The sequence below is a fragment of the Chinchilla lanigera genome, unplaced genomic scaffold (assembly GCF_000276665.1).
Source record: "Chinchilla lanigera isolate Chin_1 unplaced genomic scaffold, ChiLan1.0 scaffold00036, whole genome shotgun sequence".
NCBI lineage: Eukaryota > Metazoa > Chordata > Mammalia > Rodentia > Chinchillidae > Chinchilla > Chinchilla lanigera.
This window is the reverse complement of record NW_004955437.1, coordinates 17,945,126-17,960,819: the sequence shown is the minus strand read 5'-3', so window position 1 is coordinate 17,960,819 and position 15,694 is coordinate 17,945,126. Positions and strand designations below refer to the sequence as shown.

The 15,694-nt window shown below is 44.0% G+C and overlaps 1 long non-coding RNA gene across 2 annotated transcripts in view; it reads left to right on the top strand.

Moving 5' to 3' along the window:
• Positions 1–10,916: 10,916 nt before the first annotated feature.
• The window catches only part of LOC102006708, an 11,086-nt gene continuing 6,308 nt past the window's right edge, over positions 10,917–15,694 (top strand). The window contains exons 1-3 of one of the 2 annotated variants that reach the window (XR_261890.2): positions 10,917–11,039; positions 11,154–11,371; positions 13,490–13,647. This is a non-coding gene — a long non-coding RNA (uncharacterized LOC102006708). Of the gene's footprint in view, positions 11,040–11,153; positions 11,372–13,489; positions 13,815–15,694 lie in introns of those variants that run through there. The other variant, XR_001235038.1, reaches the window with a different exon arrangement.

Below are 15,694 nucleotides of genomic sequence, written 5' to 3'. Positions count from 1 at the left end.
CTAAATCCCCAGCCCCTCACACTCTGTCTTCTTGAGTATGTAATTTCAAAATTCTGCTTATAGATCCATTTATGTGCCTCTAAAAAAAAAAGAATGTGGAGCAACCAGAACTTTTACACAGGGCTGATGGAAATATAAAGTGGTCCAGTCACTCTGGAAATAGTTTGACAACACAATGTTTAATAAAGTTAAACATATTCCTACCCAAGAGGAATGTTCATGGCCATGCCATTTAAAATAGCCTGGGTGGGGCTGGGGATTTAGCTCAGTGACATAGCACCTGTCTGGCAAGCACAAGGTCGTGAGTTCGATTCCCAGTACTGGAAAAACAAACAAACAAACAAAAAGAAATAGTTTGGGTTGATATTTTCTTTTTTGTTTTTTGGTACAAGGAACTGAACTCAGGGCCTTGTGCTTGCCAGGCAGGTGCTGCTGCTGAGCTACATCCCCAGCCCAAAATAGCCTAAAACTGGAAAAACTCCAAGTACTCAATAACAGGAGGACGGATAAATAAATTGGGTGGTATATTCACATAATGGACTAGTACTCAGTAGTAAACAAGACACACAGTTTTAAAAAATTAACAAAAGTGAAACACAAGGGGCTGGGGATTTAGCTCAGGGGCACAGTGCCTGCCTGGCAAGTGCGAGGTCATGAGTTCGATTCCCACTATTAGAACCACCCCCACAAAAAAAAAAAGTGAAACACAAAAAACAAAAGGAACAGTCTGTTGATACAGTGTAAACAAACCTCAGACATTCTTTGTGGACAAAATCAGATACAAAGAATATGATCCATGCATGGAAGTTTAAGAATACACAAAACTTTTTTTTTTGTCTTTTTGAGACTATCTCGCTATGCAGTTCAGGCTGGCCTTGAGCTCACTTTGTAGCCCAGGCTGGTCTTGAACTTGCAAGGATTTTCCTGCCTCAGCCTCCCGAGTGCTGGGACTACAGGCGTGTGACATCACGCCCCGCTAAGAATATACAAAACTTATCTATGAGAACAGATATCAGAATGTTGCTTACTTTGAGGGTTGGAAAGGGCAAGGAAGGAACTTTGAGGAGTGATGGAAATGTTTGTCTTGATCAGGCTGTGTACACACAACTGTTACACACAAAGTTTATGCAAGTTAAGGTCAATCAAGTGTGAGGAAGGAGGGAGAGGAAGGAGGGGAGGGAGGCAGAAATGAAGGAAGAAAGGAAAGGAGGGAAGGAGGGAAAGAAAAGTAAGCAAGTGTGGTCCCGGTTCCCAGTCCGACCACTGTAACAACTGGACAGTTTTCTTACTGCTCTAAGCGCCTGTTCTCATCTAGGAAATGGGGGAAAATAATAGCCCTTTTCTTATAGGGTGATTTCTGAGACTCAAATGAGACAATGCACAAAAATTGCTTAGCCTAAAAGCCTGAAAAATACTAAACGTTTAGTAAAAGTTATTCTTGCTGTTTGTCCCTTTCCTGCCATCTCCACCAGGAACTGGCCCTGAAGCCTCACCACAAAAGAACAGTTCTCAGCTGGGTGTTCGTGCGCGCCTGTAATTCCAGCGCTTTCCAGCGCTCTGGGAGGCTGAAGCAGGACCGCGATTTGAGCCCAGTGTGAGCAACTTAGTAACTTAGTGAGACCGTGTCTCCAAATAAAAAATACAAAAAGGGCTGGGACTGTAGCTCAGTGTGAAGGCCTGGGTTCAATCCTCAGTATCCTAACCATAAAAAGCCTCCAACAAACCCAGTTCTTACTTCTGGGTTAGGTCAACCCCCCAGGCAGAGCTCGCAAGCCCCAAGTCACTGAATACTGCCACACTCCCCGAGTCAACGAGGCTCCAGTGACGAGAAAGAGGTTTCATGGAACTCCGAACAGGAAGCAGCAGTGGCAGCTGATAATCTGTGACCTGAATATAGCTATCCATTATCTCACTGTGGCTTCTTGTTTCTCTGACAGAGGAAACGCCCCCGGCTTTCTTGAAGTTATTCTAAACACCCGGTTCCTTGTTTGGCTTTGGCAGGATAATGTTACCCCTGGGTGCTCCTGGGCTCGGAGCTGTGGCCTCCCTGCCAGCCCGAGGCTCCAGCTCAGCAGCCACACTGTGGGGCAAGCATCTCGTCTACTCAGGGAGCAGTGACAGGAGCAGTGAGGAAAGACCACCAGTGTGGTCGAGAGAAAACAGAGCAGGAGACCTTCAACACGGCATCCTCGGTTTGTTCCTCTTCAAGAAGCCGGCTGGGCAGGACTGCTGTGCTGGGAGCGGGTGTGTCTCCGCGCCCCTCACCGTCACTGGTCTCTAAATTACACTCCAGCCCCACCTGCGCCCCACTAGCTCTGTTTTTTCCCGGGAAGCATTTGTCCTCCTAGGGTGTCCACCCTCTAGCTGAGGAGCCCAGCCCAGCCAGGGATTCAGGCCAAAGAAGAAAAGCCCTGTTCACCATTATTCTTATAAATATCAGCATCTAGGAGGCTCAGCCAAGTTAAAAAGCAGGCAAAGTTGTCTTGTTTTTTTCTTTTCTTTCTTTTGTTTGTTTGTTTTTTTTTCTTTTTGAGACAGGGTCTCACTATGCAGTTCAGGCTGGCCTTGAGCTCACTTTGTAGCCCACGCTGGTCTTGAACTCACAATGATCCTCCTGCCTCAGCCTCCCGAGCGCTGAGATTAGAGGTGTGTGTTACCCCTTTCGGCACCAGCAAAGTTGTCTTTATTTTCTCCTCCTGTCCACTCTCTGCCCCTATTCACTGTGCTTTTAGGGAACCATATCCCTTAGGGCTGCATCCGGGGAATCATTCATTCTGAAGAATTAAACATTTCCTGAGTTTTCCCTCTCAGGAATACCTAGGATTTAAAAAAGAAACCTTGAGACCCAGGGTTGAAATCAAAGGACTCATTTCTGACTGACAGGGAGGAGAAGGCCTGTGGGCTCACTCTGGCCCCCTGGTGGCCATGACCGCTCCAGTCAGTGCTCTGGATGTAGATGATACAGCAAGAGTCCGCTTTAAAAGATTTTACTTATTTCTTTTTTTAAAGAGGACCAGGAAGGTGAAACTCCTGCAGTTCGGTTAGAACGAAACAGGGAAGCTGTCAAAGCAGGTGGCTGTAAAGTGCAGGAAAAAGTGTCAAAGCTGCTCTCACCCGCCCCAGGACAAGGAGCAAGAAGGCTTTGTAGGCAAGGTGGAGGAGGGACAGTCACTAGGGGTTCTGGGCACAGTGGAAACAGCACCTGGTCGATGGGGATGGAACCAGCTTGTGGGGGTCCAGCTCTGCCCCCCGCTCGCTGAGCCCTGAGCAGTCGCTTAACCAGGGGCCCGCGCTCTTCAAAGGATCTTGGGCAGGAAGGATCCAAGGGCCTGGGCTAGGTGCGGGATTACAGGTGAGTCTGGTTTCTTTTTCAAGTCTGTTATCAGACTGGGTTGAACCAGAGCAGCAGATCTATGACTTGTACAAAGGAAGAGCTTTGTGCCAACGATTAGATGCTACGGTCTGTCGGAACAGCTTATTTTGTAAGCGATGGTTGCTTCTGCCGCTAGTGCTGGGCCTGAAGTCTAGGAGAACGATGGCCATGAACGGTGGCGGAGGAAGACACGGGAGGCAGAAAGAACACAGGTGCCCGCTGGGTGAACTAGAACCTGCATCAGACTCGCAGTGCCTCTCGAGCCGCCTGCTTCTAGGCAGAGGTGGTGTGCGAGGTTGCGGGCCGGCGTCATGGAGCTAAACGCAAATTAGCTCCGGAGCTGAAAATGCTAAAAGAGGACTGGTGGGGGCCAAAGGAACGGGGGGGACCAAAGGCTGTCCATGGCAAGGCAGCGAGCTGGAGGGCCTGGGACCCTGTGAGTGACTGAGCTGACACACTTGGAGCATAACTGTGGCAGCTTTACTCTGGCCCCCCAACTCTTGTGTAGATTTTCTTGTGACCCTGAAGTTTACAGGGTGAGGAATTCTGAAAAACGCAGTTCTAGTTTAGCTAACTTGACACAGTATAAAGCCACTCTGAGTGTTTTCTTTTTGCCAAGCCTTCATCAAGTATTATGTATTACATCTTTTTTTATTTTTTTTGAGATGGAAAATATTTTTTGATGGAGGGTGGACAAAGTCTTGCTATGTTTCCCAGCTGGTCTTGAACTCCCAGGCTCAAGCAATCCTCCTCCCTCAGCCTCCCAAGTAGCTGGTACTACAGATGTACATCACTGTGCTTGGCTTAGTATGCATTACTTTATTTATTTTTTGTTTTTTTGAGACAGTCTCACTATGTAATTCAGGCTGGGTTTGAACTCACTAGGTAGCCCAGGCTAGCCTTGAACTCACAGTGGGTGATATTCCTGCCTCAGCCTCCCCAGTGCTGGGATTATAGGCATATACCACCACACCCAGCAGTATGGATTACTTTAATAACCAGGAAGTCCTTAGAATAAGCATGGTAGTATATGTCTATAATCCCAGCACTCTGGAAGGCTGAGGCAAGAGGATCACAAAGTCCAGCCCAGCGTAGGCCACTCTGCAACTTGGTGAGGCCCTACCTTAAAATAAAAAATATGTAAAAAAGTGGGGGGCAGGGTATAGATGAGTGCAAAGGCACTGGGTTTAATCCCTTACCACACACACAGAGTCTTTAGAATATCCACAAAATGGCTAATAATGTATAGAAAGGGTACTCAATTCATCAATCAGTAGGAAAATGCAGATTAAATGCACAACAGGTTATCCTACACAACCATCAGAAAAGCTAAATGAAAAAAGGTAGATAACCGGAGAAAAACAAAAAACAAAACAAAACAAAAAAGGTAGATAACACTAAGTGGTGGTGAGGACATAGAGCAAGTTGGAACTCTCACACATTACTAGTGGGAGTAACATACTGGTAAAGCAAAAAAAAAAAGTAATATATGTTTTTGCTGGGCATAGTGGCACACAAAACAAACTAAAGGGAATGTATGTTTTAGAGAAATAGTAATATCCAATCATACACAAGTCAAGAGGATCAAATACAATACTTTCGTCCCTCAATATATCACAGTTCATTTACTGTGGCTTCACTGTATCATGGGTTTTTAATTTTTTTTAATTTTTTAATTTTTTATCGTGGGTTTTTTAAAAAGAAAAACCTAATTCTGCATCATGGAGTTTTTGCAATATCATGGGATTTTGTGGTATATAGGTATTTATATAATATTTATGATTTTAATTGGTTTTGCCTAAAATTTAAAACAAGGTGAAAATATAAAAAATGTTAATCCAAATATATTAAAGGAATATTAAATCAAAATAAAATACAGTACAATAGGTATTTCATCAGTGGATGAATACCTTACTGTGCACAATGGAAATGCAGTACATCACTATGGATTGGGCAAGTTTGCCAACGTGAGATTGTACACGGCACACTATTGGCTGATGGAATGCAAGGCAACCAACCACAGCACCATGTTCTGTATCCTGGGTGCTGATTGGCTCGGTGACTGTAGCATGTTTGCTTTTCTGCACTGTATCCAAACGTTCAGCATCTCTCCTTGTGTTTAAGAGCGTATGAAGTGTTTATAAGAGTGTAGGAAAGGTTAATAAGAGAGTGAGAAAGGTTTATAGGAGTGTGGGAAGGGTTTATAAAGCCTTAAAATATATATAAATAATAAAATAAATATAATGCCGCTACTTTGCAGATTTTCACCTATCATGGAACATAACTCCCATGATAGGTGGGGGAGTCACTGTAATATCACTATACTGTGTATTACAGTCCTTGGTGGGGGAGTCACAGGAATATATAGACATAGGAATAAGGACAGAGAATAGAATATTTAACTTGTTTTGGTAACTTTTCTTAAAATTATGGTAAAATATACATAACATAAAATTAGCCATTTCATTACTTCTTTCTCTTTCTTTCTTTCTTTCTTTCTTTCTTTCTTTCTTTCTTTCTTTCTTCTTTCATAACTGCAGGGGCTAGTACTATAGCTCCTGGATTGCATCTCCAGCAGTGAAAAAAAAAAAAAAAAAATAAGGGGAAAAACGAGGAAGCATGTGTGGCTTTGTGTGTGTTCACCTGGGGAGGTGCTGGTAGCAGGAGGCAGGAACAGGTTTCTCCAGTCCCTCTCTCCCTTCTGTCATGGCCTGCCTTGACGTGACAAGCATCCGCTCTTCTCGCTCAGCGAGAGCTCATGACCAGGCAGGGAGCTGTCACTGCCCCTGAAGTCATTCCCACCACTGGCTACTGAAGCCACACTGGCCCAGACCACGGAGCTCCTGTGAGCTCCAGAAGTGCTGCTGAAATAAAGTCATGCGGCAGTTACTCCACTGCCCACTCCTGGAACACACACCCAACCTGGCCTGTGAGTACCCTTGCCCCCAGAACTTTTCACCATGAGAAAGAAGGTTATAAATACAGCATGGCTTTTAATGCCAGGCCGTGACGGTCTCGCTCTCCAGAGTGATGGCGTGCCAGAACTGCATCTTCTACGCTCACCGAGGCAGGTGCTTCCTTCTTTGGCTGCAACGCCACACCGGCCCCATCTGGACAAGAAGGAACCCACAGTGTTAGGTGTCTGCCTGGGAGCAGACGCCAAGGCTGCAGACGAGCCTGTGCCAACATCACCGAAGAGCACTTGCGGGGTGCGCACTAGGTGCTTGGCGTGATGCATCCAGAGAGACGGGGGAGCAGGACTTGGCCAACTGCAGGTCTCTTAGTTAGTTTTCAAAGAAAGCTGGTGTATTTAATTGGTGACTCCTTCTTCTCAGAAGCCCAACCAACCCCAGATTTTATTCTACTGAGATCAGGATAACACAAATACCACAGATATGTGTGTAAAGAGCTGTCTGGAACACATTAATAGTTGTCATCTTTGAGTGGTGGGTTGGGGTTGATTGTTCTCCCTTGTAGTCTCGAGGGCCGGATTAACCTAAGGCTGAACACTTGGGTTCAGATCTCAGCTTTGTCATCTGTTAGCTGTGTGACTCTGGGTGAGTTACTTCATCCATATAAACTGTAGTTTTCTTACCTGTAAGCGGGGCGGATGATAACATACCTACTTCACAGGGATTTGGGGAGGTTTATATAAACCGATGTGCACTCAGTACTTTAGAACAATGTCTTAGGCAAAGAAAATGCTCCAAATGGGAGCTGTTAATGCTCTATTTCCATATTGTTTGCTTTTCAGTGAGCACATAGCATTTTAAAAATAAACACAATCAGCCGGGCGTAGTGATGCACACCTATAATCCCCAGCTTGGGAGGCTGAGGCAGAAGGATTGCAAGTTCAAACAGCCTGGGCAATTTAGCACTTAGGGAGGCTCTGGCTCAAAGGGGAGTGGTGGGGTGCTAGGAAGTAGCTCAGTACAATGGGCCTGGGCTCAGTCCCCAGTGCCACAAAATAGTCCATAAATAAGCGAATACAGTTTTCTAAAAAGTAAAGCTTTTTCAAAATGAAGCACAAAGACGGCCCTAGTGCAGAGTTTGTAAGAGGGCGTGTGGAGCTTACGGTCAGGAAGGAGGAGCTCAGCGTGTGCAGGATGGGGCTGAAGTGGACCACGAGCCTGTTTTTGGCTTCCAGCTGAGGAGCCATCTCCTGCTCTGGGACACTGACCCCACGACCCTTGCCTCAGATACTGCAGCAATGGCCCCAACTGGTCCCAGGCCAGCTGGTTACCAAAGGGTTTCTCACCGTGATCGGGACCAAGGTGACCCAAGCAGCTTGGCCCCGGTTCCAGTCATTTCACCTCTGGCTCTGACATGCTGTGTCAGTGAGCACGGCCGCCAGAGCCTCTTAAAAGTTGACTCTCCTAGGTCCCTGATGCGGGGGATGCATGTTGCTTTCTGTGAATCCCCAGATAACTCAAGGAAAGGGACACAGCCCTCTCTGCATGTCTTCAGGTTGTTCCTGCTCCTTTAAGGGGCTGCGGGCTCTGGCATCCCCGGCCAGGCACTCAGGCGCTCTGTGGGTTTCCCGTTTGTCCCACTGAGCGCGCCTCCTGCAACCGTGGCTGGGGCACACATTCTCCCATATTTGGGAGTAAGCCGGAGACTCAGCAGCATGTGGGTTTCTGTTTAAAATTCCAAAGCCAGCGGGGCGTATATTATCCATTTCCTCAAATCCAACACGCTGTAAAGCATGAGTCAGAGTCGGATAAGCTTCTTCCCAGGGGAAGTTGTGTCAGTTGGTTAGTGAATGTAATTAAACAAGGATAATGTGCACTGGCATTAGCTGCAGATTAATGCAGAGGAAAACAAAATCTCCATCTTGAGCTTGCACTGTTCCTGCCAAGATCACACAACTTCCCCGGGTCTCCCAGATCAGAGAGGGCTGCCCAACTCTTTATGTAATCCGAGGGGCACAGGAAACCCCTTCAATCAACACCGTTCTTCCCCCTCAATGAAGAATGCAGATGTCAGGACCTTTCAGGGGAGAAGTATGTAGATTCTGATTATCTTATTTTATGAGGCTGTTTAGATGTCAGCAAATATCACTGAGGTTTATTCTATCTGACTTAACCCATCATGACCCAGAGCTGGGTGGGTGACAGCACCCAGCACAGGTAGGTGGTGATAAGCTCCCCAGGAGGGACTGGGCTTTTTATGCTTTGCACACCAATGGGACTGCAGGAAGTTGCTCCAGGAAGCCAGGAAGTAACACGGAGACTCCGGGCTCCAGAAGGGTGAGGAGGGCACCCAGAAAAGAAGTAGGAAACTAGGGGTGGGTCTGGAGGGCACCAGAAACCCACAGGTTAGACCAGACAAGCCCTTCCCACTGCCATGGGAATGATAACGTAAAGTGCCAGTTCTGGGCAAGCCCCTCTCAGAAATAAACCGAGGCCCAGAGAGGTTCAGTCATTTGCCTAAGATCACCACGCAAGTTAGTGGCAGAGTTCAGACTCAAATCTATTCTTTTTGTCTTTCTAATAAGCTGCCCCTTAGGCAGTTTCAAGGAGTGACAGGAGTGGACATTCAGGGTCACCCCACTGGGCCACCTTGCAAATACTTTTTTCGTCCTATCGTTTCAGAAACTATCTTTTCTAACACCTTCCGCTCAAAGTGTTAAATACTAAATTATATCTGCAAACGAATATTCGCTTGACACCCAGGCTTCTCCCATCTTGATTAGCATAAACAATTTAAAAATATATATGTTCTTAACTCCAGCAAAAAGGTGCTAAATTTTATATTACAGTAGTGAGATTCAAAGCTTTTTGCTAACTAGAACAGCTTCTGTTTTTGCTTGTTCGTTTGTAGTACTGGGGATTGAAACCAGGGCCTTTGTACTAAGCTAAATCTCCAGCCCTTTTTTCATTTTGAAATAGATTCTTGCTAAGTCACTAAGTTGCCCTGGCTGGGCCTTAAACTTGCCATCCTTCTGTCTCAGCCTCGCAGGGTGGCGAGATTACAGATGTATACTACCACAACCAGCTCATTCTTTTGTCTTTCTAGACAGAAGAATGCTAACCTTTTGCCTGTTTTGTTTTTTGAGCAGGGTCTCACTGTGTAATGTAGGCTGGCCTTGAATCACTTTGTAGCCCAAACTAAGCTCAAACTCCCTGCAATCCTCCTGCCTTAGCCTCCTGAGTGCTGCGTGCCCCACTATGTACAGCTAACAATCTTACTTTTATTTTTGTTTTTGTTTTTTGAGACAAGGTCTTGATATTTAGTTCAGGCTGGCCTTGAACTTGTGCTGATCCTCCTGCTTCAGCCTCCTGGGTACTGGAATTACATACATGCACCGCCACGCCCATCTTCTTTTTAAAGCTGTTGGAAAACATGTACTCTTTGAGATTTCCAAATTCAGATCTTTCCGGGGCTAAAGAAAAAGGGCCCCCTGCAAGCTCTCGTCACTCTGTTGACCCACTCCCTGCCTCCACTGCCTTCCCCTTGAGCCAGGTTAGCAAAACACTCAATCTTTCTGGTGTTCCTCCGCTTTCAGTGTTTCTGAGTGCCCCTTCTGATGCAGGTCAGAGCATTCTGTTTTTCTTAAATGCGAGATTGTAGTCTTTCCGCCCAAATAGGATGGAAAAGATGTTTCCAAATAAGGAAGTTTTGCTGGAGTGTGTGTGGCCCAGGCAGCAGCAGTTGCCGGAGTCCTAACTTAGTCTACCACAGTAGCTGCACTAAGCCAGGAAGCATTTAGGGACTCATTAGCACTTCTGCACAGCTGAGCCATTGTGTGTGTGTGTGTGTGGGGGGGGGAGTGGTGGTGACAGAACTGTAGAGAAGATGTCGTTTGGCTTTGACACCCACCCCTGCACTCTCCATTTCCTCCTTCCTCGTCCCAGAATCTCACTAGTGTCTGCTTTTGGTTCAGGGAAGAAAAAACAAACAATACAAAACCCCTCCGATTCTTTGGAATGAAATGGATTTCGGTTAAAATCCCAGCTCTCTGCATACGATCTGTTAACTGGCCTTCAGTAACACAGTTAACTTGTTGAACCTATTTCCTTTCTTTCGAAGTGAAAATAACAGTGCTTATCTCATGGAGCTGCTATGAAAGGAAGTGACCTCCACAGTGTAATGCATGAAATGTGTTCTGAATCATCTAAGACTAAAAACCACTCCTTTCCCATCCTTTTAAAGTACTCCTTCTTCTATGAGAACACCTTAGTTTCAGCCAACTATAATTTACCACGCGTTAGAAGGAGAGCATAATTAACCAATTCACAGGAAGGTATGAGTAACTATGCTAAAAACCCATTAGCCCATATGAACTTGCATTATGTTAGATGTCCCCGGCAAAGCCTCATGCACTCATAGATAGGGCTTTGGGAAAGTGATTGGGTCCTGTGTGTGACACTCGTCCGTGGACTAGTCCACCCAAGAGTCGGTAGCTCGGTGTAATGTTGGGAGGTGAAGTCTGGCGGGAAGAGGAGGGCCACTGGGGGGTGTGGTCATTGGGGGTGTGGTCACTGGGGGCGTGGTCACTGGGGCGTGGCCTGGAAGGTATACTCTCCATCGATCACTCTATGCCTCCTGCTGCCGGGACGCCCGCCCTTCCTTGCAGCCAGTGGACTATGGACTGAAACCTCTACAAACTGTGAGCGAAAATAAACCTTTCCAGGAGGAGAATGGGGGGAAAAAAAGAATCAAGGTATATTATGTACAGATACGAATTCCCTACAATGAATGTGATCATTATGTCTATCAAAAGTATACCAATAAAATTAATTTAAAAAAAATAAGACTTTCCCCTTTTAAATTGTAGGTGCCACGTACTCTGTCTCAGCAATGAGAAAGTAACGAAGACAACTTCTAATTGCTATGACCAGCGATGCAGTTACAAGTGAAATGAAGAATTTCCTGTGATATGGAAGTGTGATGGACTGAACGTTGCATCCTGAGAAGTCCTTACTCCCAGTGTGATGGTGTTTGGAGGTGGGGCCTTAGCTCTCGTCTAAATTGGGTTTAAATGCGGTCACAAAGGTAGGTTCTCCTGATGGGATTTGTGTCCTTATAAGAAGAAAAAAGAGAGACCAGGGCTCACCCCTCACCACCACTGCATCATGGGAATATAACAATAGCCAGGCATGGTGGCGCATGCCTGTAATCCCAGCACTCGAGAAGCTGAGGCAGGAGGATCGGAGGATTGTTGCAAGTTCGAGGCCAGCCTGGCCTACAAAGTGAGCTCAAGGCCAGCCTGAATTGCATAGTGAGACCTTGTCTCAAAAACAAAAAAAAACAGAGAAGGTAGCCAAGCACAAACCAGGAAGACAGCCCAGGAAGCAAATCCACCTGTACCTTTAAAGATGGTGGACTTCCCACCTTCTAGAACCATGAAAATAAATCCCTGTTGTTATGGTATTTTGATATGGCAGCCCACGCTGATGAACAAAGGGGGACATATTGCAACTTCCTTTAATTTATACCACTGTGCCTTCCTCCTTCCACCCCTACAGCTGGTTCAGACTTTTAGGATAAGAAGCAAGTGTTTCATAAGTGGCTATGGAATTTGGAAATTTGATAATCAGAATCTTTTTCTTTCTAGACAGAAGAATGCTAGCCAGCTTGTTTTCAAAACTGTTGAAAAACTATGCTCTTTGGGAGTTCCAAATTCAGATCACAATTCTCTCTACAGAGAGACAATGCTGGAGAGAAGTGTCCAATCTGGACAGCAAAAGCCCGTTCCTCAGGCTGTATCCAAATGAAACATCAATTAACCTCAAATAAAGTAGATCTTGCAGTGAGCTTTAGTGTAAAATAGTACAACTCCTTTGGCAAACAGTCTGGTAGCTCCTGAAAAAGTTAAACATACTGGGTTGGGGGCACAACACTTGGCTCTCACACACAAGGCCCTCGGTCCAATCCCCAGCATCATAAGAGATTTAAAAAAAAGTTAGCTATGTAGTTACTATGTAACTCAGCCATTCCAGTCTGATGAATGGACAAACAAATGTGGTACACCCACGCGATGGAATTTTATTCAGTCATAAAGTCAGAAGCGTTGGTTACACCCTACAGTATGAATACATAAATGAATGTGGAAAACTATGCCATGTGAAGTTGGATGCGAAAGACCACATATTACTTGATGCCACTGATAGCAAAGGTCCAAAACAGGCAAACTCAGAGACAAAATAGATGGGTGGCTACCATGGATAGGGGAGAAAAGGAAGTGATTACTAACGGCAGTGAGGTTTCTGTTTAGGATGATGAAAATATTTTGACACTGTGGTTGCACAGTTCTGTGAATATACTGGAAAGCAACTGAAACATGTCCCTTAAGTGGGTGAATTGTGCGGTGTTCAAACTGTAACTCAGTAAAGCTGTTACACACACACACAAAGATAGTCTTAAGCACAGTCCTTGTTACCTGGTAGGTACTCACAAGTTCATTGGTTAAAAGGTGCTGGCTCTGACGTCTGGAAAATGGCCCTGATAGCCTGTTTGGGGGTCCTAGAAAGCAGCCTTTTGTTGAATCCAAGCATGGGCAGGAGGGGCTAGGGCGAGGGCCTTACAAGTGTACCATTCTCTACTCCCGTTCCTCGGACTAGAAATATGAACCCAGCAAGAGGAGACAGGCAGAAGTGGCTTCCAGAGCACATTTTAACAGTTCTAGTCTTTTTCTGTTTCTTCTTAAAAATCTAATTTCTCATTGAGCCCTATAAATAGAACAAGCCTTATCAGAAGGATATCATTATTTAAGAATGGAGTCACCAGAGAAATCATAAAATTACCAATTCCACAGGCAGTAAATTAAAACAGAAGGCCAAATCAACTGTAAGGAGATGAGACAAGATCTTTGGCAAGATGATAATTATTAACAGATTTTTTTTTTTTTTGCTGTAATACGAAAAGACTTGAAGGCTAAAAGGAAATTTACTTAAAATTGTTTTGCTTCAAAGATCTAAATTATCAAAATTAAAGTAACCCTTTGTAGGCGACAGACGTAATATTGTTGGAACAAATGCTCCTTGACTTACACAATTATTATATCCTAATAAACTCATCACAAACTGCGAATATCAAGGCAAAATGTTTAAGACACTTAGCCTACTTTACAGTAACATGGTACACAGTACAGTATTCATTGCTTACCTTCAGGATTTCATGGCTGATCGGGAGCCACGGCTTGTTGCTGCCGGCCCAGAGCACAAACGAGTATCATACCACATGTATCTAGCCACGGAGAAGATCCACATTCAAAGTATCGACTCTACTGGACACATACTGCTGTCTCATCATGGCAAAGTCAAAGACTCGTAAGTCAAGCCTTCATAAGTTGGGGACCACCTGTATTTGTTTTGGGATCACTTTTGGAAAGAATGGTATGACTACGTTATTACTACTTCATGTTTTTTTTACACGTGTGTCTGATTTCCTGTACTTAAAAATATGATCTCAAGGTGCATGCATTTACCTCGAAATGTCTCAAGTGTATTCTCTTTGACAGAAAAGTACTCCATTGTATATATAAAAAAACCTTCTTTATCCATTCATCAGTTGATGAGCATTTGTGCTGTTTCCAAGATTTGGGTATGACAAACTGTGCTGCTATAAACTTGGGTGTGCATATTCCCTCCTAATTTGTAAAGTGGAAAATAATAAAGCACAATTCAGACCTCACGTCAACAATCTCCATTTTCTCATTTAGTCTAAGACAGCAAGGAAGCAGGATCAAATCACTTTTTTCAGCTTACAGAATGATTTGACAATATAAGAATGTGTTTAAATTAGTAAACACACAAAATTAAGGCTGACTTCTTTTTTTTAAAAAACTGGGACTCGAACTCAGGACTTTGCACTTGCCAGGCAGGCTCTTTACCACTGAGCTATATCCTCAGCCCCAAGGCTGACTTCATTTTTTTTTTTTGGTACTGGGAATTGAACTTAGGACCTTGTGCTTGCCAGGTAGGCACTTATGCCACTGAGATATATCCCCAGCCCGAGGCTAACTTCATACATCTTAAATTCTTTTGTTTTGGTGGTGCTGGGGATTGAACCGGGGGCCTTGTGCATACTAGGCAAGCACTCTACAACTGAACTATATTCCCCATTCCTTAAATTTGTTTTTTAAAATTGCAGCATCAATGCATGCTTATTATAACAATGCAGCAGTATATATTATTGTTTTAATTTAATATATTATTGTTTAAAGCCAGTAATAATTACTAACAACTAATTAGCACTGATGATGTACTTGACACTGAGTTTACAACTATCTGATTTAATTCTCACAAGTCTTGTAAGGTAATTATTATTATATTTTTTCTACATTTTATAGTCAAAGAAAGTGAAACTCAGAGTTAAATAAATTGAAGAAATTCCGTTATAGGATTTGAAACTGCACAGTTATTCTTAAGGCTTAAGTTCTTAAACTGCTTTACACTTTAAGCATAACCTGCACCAACTGCTCCTCTAACACCTTTCCCCCAAATTAACTACTTACAGTTCACTAGTTGGAATAAAGTTTACTAATTGGAAAATGATCATTGACTTTTTCATAGAAACTTCAATTCATGGACCCAGAGAAAATGAAAACACAGGTGTCTATAGAAGCATGCATATGAGTGCCACCACAGTATCAAAAGGGTGGAAACAACCCAAGTGCCAGGAACTGGTCATTGACAGGCAAAGTTGCTATGTTCACATCATGGGATATTATTTGGTCATAAAAGGAAATGACTTGGGCTGGGGATTTAGCTCAGCAGCACAATGCCTGCCTGGCAAGCACAAGGTCGTGAGTTCGATTCCAGGTAGCAGGAAAAAAAAAAAAAGGAAATGACATAAGCTGTACCACGGGTAAACCTTTAAGACATTTTGCTACGTGAAGCTGGTCACAAAGGACCACATATTGCACAACTCCACTGATATGAACTGTCCAGAATAGGCAAATCTGTACAGACAGAAAGTAGGACAGTTGAATCTATGGAGAAAAGATTGGTGGTATTTAGGATTGGGTATGTTGGTCATAGAATGGGAGTTGACTGCAAATGTGTAGGAATTTTATTTTTGAGGTTATGGAAATCGTCTAAGAGCAACTGTGGTGCAAGTTACAAAACTCTATTTATTTACTTATTTATTTATTTTAGAAGTAAAAGAACAAAAACATATTAACAAACAGACAACCATTTACAAAGTAGCACAAGAATAGTACAAACAATACTGAATTACAGACAAGGTGACAGGGAATTAACAATGGTGGTTGTATTACATATTGATAACTTCAAAGTGGTTACTCAGGAAAACAAATATAGACATGCAAGATTAATCAAAATAATTAATCATCAACTGTTCCTTTCAATAAAG